Raw genomic sequence first — 7,215 nt, forward strand, 5'->3', positions numbered from 1 at the left:
TTTAAATCCGATGAATATTAACTCCTGGGCATCTGTTTTCTCGAGACACTAAAGCCTTTGTTGTCCATATTTCTTGGCACCTCAAATGCACGGTCCTGATGAGGGACTAGATGGACCCAGGGCAAACTGTGAGCTACCCTGGCATAGAATCAGGATAGGCCAAGTGCTATAATACGGAACTGTAAGTTAAGAGCATTATAAGTTAAGAGCATGGACAAATTCACTTATGATCCAAAAGTAACAACTGGATTAGGATCCTGCTAGGGTTAGGAAAGACTACAGTGGCCTGAGAACTGTGGTCTCGGATCTATACTCTGGGATCTTTAGCAAGATGTCCCGAGGACAGCGACCCTACAAGCTTCATGTAGTTTGTGTCCACACAAATTGATGAGAACGATTATTTAGAAGTAAATCTAAAATAGTTGTGGGACTAAGTAAAGGAGAAACACAACTCTAGGTGGTATTCTGCCCTTGAGAGGATCTTCTGGCTGCAGAAGATCTTTCTCTTAACTTAAACTATGTTGATTGTGTGGCCTCACATGGGTATAGTTGCTACCAAGGATGCTTGGAAGTTGGGTTCAAGACCTAGGCTATAAGACGGAGTGCGGAGAGACTAGTTCGGAGGACAAGAGGAGATAGGAATGAGGGTCAGTGTGAGACTGGAACGGGGAGCTTTGTGAGACTGGAACAAATACGTGGGGAGAATGGAATAAACAGCACCTGATCACCAAACCGCCTGGCGGCCCTGTTCATTCCTTCATGTGTCTGTTGTCGGTGGCTGCAGCCCGTGTTGGGGGAAACAGATCATGGCCACCAAAAGCATGTGGTGGATGAGAGACCACGCCATTGCCACCGCAGCTCACTCTTTTATTTTGTGAACTTACACAACTCACCAGCACACACGCCTCTGTTCCCTGGCCTTAGGACTCCTTCCAGCCAGAACACTGCAGATTTCACTCTGGAATGCCCTAAACCCCAAAGACACATCTACATAGGCCTGCATCCAGCATTCACTACTGTTGTGCAGGAATGTATTTGGATAAGAAAATTATCCTCATGTCCCGGTGTTTACTATACAACAGGATGTAAAAAACTGTCTCACAGTTGGAGCATCTGGAGTGAGTCTGCTTTTTAAAGATGAGCATTATAGTTGGGGCCAAGGTAGTGATACAGTAGAGAAGGTGCTTGCCTTGCTCTTGGCTGACCCAGGTTTGATACCCAGCACCCGAGATGGGTTCCTGACCCTTGGGAGAAATGATCACTGAGAGTAGAGAAAGGAGTTAGCCATGAACACTGCAGGGTGTGGCCCCCAAATACTGCAACAAAAAAGGTAACTAATGAAGAAAAGAAACCCAAAAGTAAATTCATGTGCAAAGACAATTTCTACAGTAAAACACTTAAAGAACTGAACAGTGGATCCTTAAATCCACTGTGTCTGGACTTATATTATGCTGCAGAAGCCCATGTTTTATCCTGAATACTTATTCTTTGTTCTCTACTCTCACATCCTCTGTGCGTGTCTTTGGTTTGGGGCAAAAACCAACAGTATTCAGGGATTATTCCTACTCTGGATGAGGTAGTCCTGGTGGGGTTCGGGGAAAAGATAAGATGCCACAGATAGAACCTGGGTTGGTCGCTAGCAAGGCAAGTACCATACTTGCTATATTCTGGCCCTTTTAAATAAATTATTTCCAGCACACCAGGAGTGAGCCCTAGGCAAAGGTTCTATTCACCCCGGACCCCCATAAAAAATTAATTTCTTTCTTCAAATATCTTATTTACCAGCACTACTCAAAACAACACTGTGGGTAGCCTGCTAAGGGAAAGATGAAACAAAGGGGGTGCTTTGCTCTGTGACTTTAAGAAGCACATAGTCCTACACATTCTTTTTGCCCTTTTTGGGTCACACCTGATGGATGCTTAGGATTTCCTCCTGGCTCTGCACTCAGAAATTACTACTGCACCAAGCTCCACATTGTCGGCCGAACACACAAACCCAAGGTCTGACTACTTAAAAAAAAAAAAAACTTAACCACAGTACTCACCCCAATAGCCTGGGTCGCCTGATCACGGCGAGATGAGAAGTGCGGAGGCTTTGCAACTTGCTGTGAGAGAGCAGAAATTCCTGATGTACAAAAACACCAACATTGAAATCAGACAGACAGTAAAGGGCTAATGTGCTTGCCTTGCTCACCCTGATCAATCCTCGGCATCTCTTATGGAGCCCAGATCCAGGAGTAAGCCCTGAGCATCTACAGGCATGGACAGACCCCCTCGCACTCATAAAAACACCAAAAATAGCCCCCAAAAGCAAATTTTCATTTGCAAACACTAAGCATCTATGACGACCACGCCTCCTGGATGGTCCCAGACATCATGGTAATTAATACATCAGCAACAACAGCATGGTCTTGATTTTCGGGAGCTGCCGCTCTGCCCCTCAAAATAAATCTGTCTTCTATTACATTTTCTCTCGAAGACCACTCAGCCAATACTAAGTGGTTATTCCTGGCTCTGCACTCAGGAATCAGTTCTGGTCATGCTCATGGAATGGAACCTGGGTCTGAAACATGGAAAGCAAAGGCTCTAAGTGCTCTGATATTGTTCCCATCTAAGTAAAACAGTAGCCATGTCGGGGTCAAATTTTCCTGGACAGGGTCCAAAGAAGTCCCGTCCCCGGAGGGCTGGCACACCCACGCCCCCTTGTTCCTGGCAGTTCCCGCACCCCCAAGGCCCACAGGCCCCGTACCAGGCCCTGCACTCACCCGCCACCACCTCATTCCGGGTGGGAACCTTGGGTTGATGCCAGGTGCCACCTGTTCTCCCAAGATCAGTTGAAGTGACCCCAAGCACTGAGCAAAACAGTGGCTAAGTGGGTGAGAATCTAAGACAAAATTGATCTTAGAGGCTGGAATGACAGCATAGTGCAGGGCAGGGCATTTGCCTTGCACACAAATCACCGGGGTCCCAATCTCAACATTCCATGTGGTCCCTGAGCACTGCCAGGAGAAATTCCTGAGGGCAGAGTCAGGAGTAACCCCTAAACACCACTGAGTGTGACCCAAAAGCCAAAAAATAAATGAATGGAATTTAAAAATTACAAATAAAATGAAAATGCCGAATGTGTCCCCCAAACAATACCAAGAGCAGAAGCAAAGCACTCAAGTCAAGTGTGGAAAGAGAAGTAAATGTATTTGGTTTGTTTTGGGTCACACACAGCAATGTATAGGGCTTAATCATGGCTCTGGGCTGAGGAAATATTCCCGGCTGTGCCTGGGGACCATATTGGATGCTGGGGATCTAATCAGGAGTGATTCCTGAGTGCATATCTTGGAGTCACTCATGTGCATTGCCAGCTGACCCAAAAATGAAATACAGCAAGAAAATAAAATAAGTTGGACTCATAAGACATAAAGCCAGGGACTGGGGAGATATTCCAGCAGGTTGGAGCTCACCTGTACCCTGCAAAAACTTGATTTCTGACACTTGTTCTTTCCTCTGGGGTGGAACTCATGGCCATGTTGGGGAAGGTCACCATGTCCTGAACACAGACATATGGAGCAGGAGTGATGTCATCCCACCCCATACTATGGGGCGTGAGAATGAGACACCCTAGCGCCCTAGAGGAGCTCAGGGCCTCACTCCCTTCCCCATTCCAATTGGGAGGAAACAGCCTCCATCCACATTTGGGGCTGATGAGCCCAGGAATCCCTCACAAGAAGGCAGATCTACTACAATGACACTAGACTAGAAGGTTCCTGCAAGTTCTGGACTTGCCTGCAGCCACCCCAGGAATAAATCCAATGACCACTGCAGAGGATAACACCTGAGCACAGACCCAACAGGACCAAAAATAGCAACAATGGGTTGGACCAAATCACTAGATACCACACCCTACCAATGCCATATCCCACAGTCCCTATTCTATGTTCTAGGGATGAGAAAGGGACACACAATATCCAGTTAGTGACTCAAAGCTGTGTGAGAACACAAATACAATAGAAGACAAAAAGGCAGATGGAGTTACACTACAGCGGGTCCAGGGACAATGGGCAGGACTATCAATCCCCACTGTCCCACCTGGTCCGGCAAGCACTGCCAGCTGCAACATTGAGTGCAGAGCCAGAAGTAACCCAGGAGAATCACTCTTTGTAACCCTCCCATCACCACCCAAAGGGAATTCCCTGCTGTAGGGTGACAGGGGAGAGGACAAAGTAATGTCATCCTACACCCTGCCACAGAGGCAAGGTGGGGTGGGGGGATAAAGTGGGGGGTGGAAGGAATACTGGGATCATCGGTGGTGGAGAATGGGAATTGGTGGAAGGATGGGTACTTGAGCATTGTATGACTGAAACAAAAGCACGGAAATACGTAAATCTGTTAACTCTACCCTCACAGTGATTCACTAATTAAAAAGATTTTTTTAAAAAGAAAAATGTTGGGGCCGGAGCGATAGCACAGTGGGTAGGGCATTTGCCTTGCACGCAGCCGACCCGGGTTCGATCCCCGGCATCCCATATGGTCCCCCAAGCACCGCCAGGAGTAATTCCTGAGTGCAAAGCCAGGAGTAAGCCCTGAGCATCGCTGGGTGTGACCCAAAAAGCAAAAAAAAAAAAAAAAAAAAAATGTTGCATAGATCAAAGTACAGTTACTTTGCAAAGACAAGTACTATAAGTGAAACAGAAATAAAGCACACAATATCATTCCTGTCCTAAAATATAATGTTCACTAAATGTTGCTCAAAAGAAAAAAAAATAATCTGAAGGCAGTCTTGAATCCATGCCAACTGAACGGTTCCAATAGATCTGGTAGGAATGATAATTGAGCACTGAGTTAGAAGTATTCCTCTAGTACTGCTGGTTGTGGCTAAACCCAAATAAAAGGAATCTAACAGACAAGGACAAAGTAGCCTCAAATAGCAGAGAGTCGGAGTACTCAGGCCAGGAATTACATCCCAGGACTCCTTCCTGAAACTCAAGAGACAGAGACCCTAGAAACAAGTACCTGCCTGTCACTGCATCATGTCACCACATCATTCTCCTCCCACCTGGGGACAGTGTGTCAGATGGTGTGTCACCATTGTCTGAAGCTTCTGTTATTCCCAAGGATCAGCAGGTGGCTCCATTAGAATCACCTGGAGGAGAAGTCAGACACATGAGAACCAGAACGGAGCACAACTGATGGACCTGACCAGCGTCACCCTCAGGCACAGCTCAAAACCCACCCAGAAATACATTACTAGATGTCCCTTCCTCTCCAGGGGACACACAAGTGCATTGTAATCCATGATGCCCTTCGCTCTCACGTAAGGTAAAGGAAGAAGCTGACCTGCTGTCCCGTTGTTTGGGCTCCTAGGTCCACACTAACTGAACATTCTATAATTTTTAACAAACATATCTAGCTGAATAGGTAAAAATCAAATCCTGCAGACAGATCAATAAAACACAGAGAAGGGAGGTCACTGGCCTTGCACACAGCTACCCGGGATTGGCCTCCCTCATCCCTACAGTCCACAAAGCCCACCAGGAGTGATTCCTGAGTGAAGCGTCAGAAGGAAGCCCAGACTACTGGTGGATGTGATCCCAAAGAAAAAACACACACTCAAGAAATGTGAGTTGTGTACTTAGTAGGAAAAAGAACATCTACTATCACAACTTTCTGGAATTTAACCAGAGCAAAATCTGGCCTCAGAGATAGCACAGAGCATGGGGTACCTGCCTGGCATGCACTTCAGTCAAGTTTCAATCTCCATCAGACAGAAAGTATCCCCACGTCTTGCAATGGGTGATCAATGAGAAGAGCCAGAAGTAACCCATTAGCATCACAGGCATGGCCAACTGAAAATGAACCCATTATACTGTGGCAGTCTGCTTCCAAGGCCAGGGCCTGCACTCCTGGCCTATCTCTTACCCCAAAATTCAAATTCTATATAAATCCTGTGAACCCTCTGATAAAAACAGACTGGCATGCAGGCGGAGGCTAGGACAAGGCCCAACTGGTAGTGGTCATGGCGGGACTGTAGACACCTGGCAGCTCCTGGTGAGACCCTGAGCCAAAAACAAGCTGTGATTTCGAAGGCTTGAAGGGGACAGTAAGTGAGAACTTCCCATGCATGCACTTGCCATGCATGCGTCCGACTCAACTTTACACCCTGAATCCCTAAGGAGTTATCCCTGAGTACAGCTGGAATTGATTTTGCTACTCCCCTCCCCTCTAATAAAGGCCCCTGTGGTTGTACAAGAAGGTGATTCATTTAGCAATGGAAGGAACTATTCACAGGAAGCTTATCGATAGTACAGCACGTGGGGGGCTGTCCCATGCTCTTGACTGACCTGGGTAGATCCCCTGAATCCCAGCAGCAAGCCTGACAATTGCCAAGTGTGGCCAAATCACAAAAACAGAAACAGAGAAATGAACATGTGAAAATTATCAGCATTGCTGTCAATAATCCTGGCCCATCAGAACCACTGTGCCTGGGGAACACAAAGCCCAGCCCTGCTCCCAGGCTGCTCTCACCGAAGGCCCGCAGGTGGTAGCAGGCCTCCAGTGGCCCTGAGCACATCAGCTGTGGGATAACAACAAATACAATAGAAAACAAAGCGGCAGATGGAGTTACACTACAGTGGGTCTGGGGAGAGTGGGCAGGACTGTCAATCCCCACTGTCCCATCTGGTCCAGCAAGCACTACCAGCTGCAACGTTGAGTGAACAGCCAGAAGTAACCCAGGAGGATCACTCGTTGTGATCCTCCCATCACCTCACAAAAAAAAAAAAAAGAGAATGCCCTGCCACAGAGGCGGGTTCAGGTGGTGGGGTATGGAGTGAGGGGGTGGGAGAGATATTGGGATCATCGGTGGTGGAGAATGGTTACTGGTGGACGGATGGGTACACGAGCATTGTATGACTGAAACACAAGTACGAAAATATGTACGTCTGTTAACTGTACCCTCACAGTGATTCACTAATTAAAAAATTTTTTAAAATTTTTAAAAAGGAAAATGTTTCATAGATCAAAATACAGTTACTTTGCAAAGACAAGTACTATAAGTGAAACAGATATAAAGCACACAATCATTCCTGTCCTAAAATATAATGATCACTAAATGTTGACCCAGCAATACCACTGCTGGGAATATATCCCAGAAAAGCCAAAAAGTATAGTCGAAGTGACATATGCACTTATATGTTCACCGCAGCACTGTTTACAATAGCCAGA

General features: G+C 46.6%; 1 long non-coding RNA gene across 2 annotated transcripts in view; it reads right to left on the reverse strand.

Annotated features, from left to right (window-relative positions):
- Positions 1-6,743, reverse strand: part of LOC129404418 (uncharacterized) — a 357,292-nt gene extending 350,549 nt beyond the window's left edge. For both annotated transcript variants that reach the window (XR_008629848.1, XR_008629849.1), the window contains exon 1: positions 6,333-6,743. This is a non-coding gene — a long non-coding RNA (uncharacterized LOC129404418). The remainder of the gene's footprint in view (positions 1-6,332) is intronic.
- Between the last annotated feature and the right edge of the window lie 472 nt (positions 6,744-7,215).

Source organism: Sorex araneus, chromosome 4 (genome assembly GCF_027595985.1).
Source record: "Sorex araneus isolate mSorAra2 chromosome 4, mSorAra2.pri, whole genome shotgun sequence".
Lineage (NCBI taxonomy): Eukaryota > Metazoa > Chordata > Mammalia > Eulipotyphla > Soricidae > Sorex > Sorex araneus.